The sequence below is a fragment of the Camellia sinensis genome, chromosome 5 (genome assembly GCF_055761805.1).
Source record: "Camellia sinensis isolate YWXY chromosome 5, ASM5576180v1, whole genome shotgun sequence".
Classification (NCBI taxonomy): Eukaryota; Viridiplantae; Streptophyta; class Magnoliopsida; order Ericales; family Theaceae; genus Camellia; species Camellia sinensis.
Window position 1 is genome coordinate 177,754,411 of NC_138965.1, and position 2,276 is coordinate 177,756,686.

Consider the following 2,276-nt stretch of genomic DNA (forward strand, 5'->3'; position numbering starts at 1 on the left):
TCAATATAATCTTTTTTTTACTCAAAAAAAAAAAAATTGAAAATAATTTTACAATCTCAGTGATGCACACAGCCTAATCATCATATAAACCAGCTACTGTTACTTCTTTCCTCAATTTTGGTGAACTTCAACAAATTTTTTTTTAAAAATAATTTTTTGATTTTCAATTTTTTCATAGTTTTAAAAAGCTGTTAGGTAATTGTTACAAAAATTATTTTTTGGTTAAGAAAAAAAGTTCTTTATGAATTTTTCCAAAGTTTTGCTTTTTGATAAAAAAGAAAATTACCATATTACAATCATTAATACAGTATAAGTAAAGGGACACAGTGAAGTTTTTAAAAATATTAATAATGAAGTCGTTTTTTAGCTGCTAAGATTCTCAAATTTATTATTTTTTAATGAAAAAGTTGTTTTAAAATTATAATTGAACAAACCAATAGACTTTTTAACTTTTGACTATTTTCATTAAAAAAACTGTTTATTTAGAGATTACCAAATAGAGCTTAATCTATTAAACCACTCAAGTAAAATCAATGATATTTCTGAGAAATCTCCTGCAAACAGAGGCAAAGCTCCTTGGGTTTCGATAGGATGATCATGTGGTCAGCATTTGCAATGGACTTGACTTCATCAGGTGGGCTGTTCTGAATAATCCATCTCTGGAATTCGGGTTTCATAAGTTGGTCTTCTTCGCACACTATGTAAACCCGACTCACCGACCCGTATCTCGCTTATGTTAGAAGTGATTCCTTGGCCACGTCATCGAAGAACATCCCGTTGGGCCTCACTAACGTCTTCGCTAATTCCAGGTCCTGCATGAATCCCAACCCAATTAGGTCCAAATCTCATTATTATAAGCAAATTTTGTATTTGAGATGACCATTGTCTTCTTATCAAATTAAAAAAAATATAATAATAATTTTAAGAAATTTATTTATATTTATTGTTATTCAATTAAAAAAATTGAATAACCTAATTAGGAAAATAGTATAAATGCATTTGTTTTAACCAAAGGTTAAGTCTTTAATTCAATTTACTTTTTCCATTTTGCCATATAATCGAATAAGACCACTTACTCCCTTCTATTCCTTTTTTTTTTTTTTTTTTTTTAGTTTATATATATTTCATTGATTCATGTGGTTGTTTGTATCAATAAAAGTAACTGTATGAACTAATAACATTAAAATGGACAAAGAACAGTGCATAGAAATAGGCATATAATTTAGATTCGGGTAAATTACAAATACACTCCTTGAGATTTGCTTAAAATATAGATTGTCCCCTGTAATTTAGAAAATTATAAATACCTCCTTGTTAGTATTTTTTATTTAACAGAATTAACTAAAAACATGAAATTCATAATTGCTCTCCTATACAATAATAAAATTACCTAAATTACTAATTGAAACATATTTCTAACATCATTAAAAACTGTTAATTTATTTAATGATTTATTAATAAAATGGGCGATTTGTTGTAAAATTAGAAATCTCAGGGGGTGAAATGTAATTTCTAAAACCACAAGAGGTGATTCATATTTTAATCAAATCTCAAAGAGTGTATTTGTAATTTACACATTTGGATTTAATCTCCATTAGATGCAGATTAAATTGGGCGTAATTTTTTTTTAAACAAAAAGAAAATGATTCTCACATGTATTTATTAATTTGAGTTGTATATTCTGCGTGTTTAGTATAAAAATATATATATTTGAGAAAATGGTTTTTTAGATAACCTTTTCACTTTGTTTCATATGAAAACTATGTGAAAGTCATTTTATTTTAACTTTTAAAGTAATTTCATCTAAAATAATATGATATGGTTTTTCTTTTTTTTTTTTATCACCTTCTTACAAAAATACAAAATGCCCATTAAAATGGTTTAGTTACAAAAATATCACTTAAACTCTTTTTGGGTGCAGTTTTATGTGAAACTTTTTTAATAATGTTATAAATTAAAATTTTAAACACAGAAAAATATCAAAAAAATAATATATCGTGTAGATTCACTTTAGATGTAGGGTCCACTATAGGAGAGCAGAATTTGTACAAAATAATCTAATTCAGTTACGTCCGCATTAATTTTTGGATTTTATAACTTTAATTACTCGACGGCATTAAATTGCCTTAAACACTGACCTCTGTTTGGCAATGTTGATAGACATTGGTGGCCATGTACTCTGGACCAAAGATTACTGATGTCGGTGGATTTTCTGGGCCTTGATTGAATGAAAATCGGCAATCCATAGTAGATTGTAATGAGCTCCTCTTAAAGAA

At 27.1% G+C, this 2,276-nt stretch overlaps 1 non-coding gene across 1 annotated transcript; it reads right to left on the reverse strand.

The window, feature by feature from the left end:
- Nucleotides 1–368: 368 nt before the first annotated feature.
- Nucleotides 369–2,276, reverse strand: LOC114259891 (uncharacterized). Its single transcript, XR_014330550.1, has 2 exons — nt 2,139–2,276; nt 369–812 (listed from the first exon to the last, which is right to left on the reverse strand). It is a non-coding gene; the product is annotated as an uncharacterized LOC114259891 (transcript).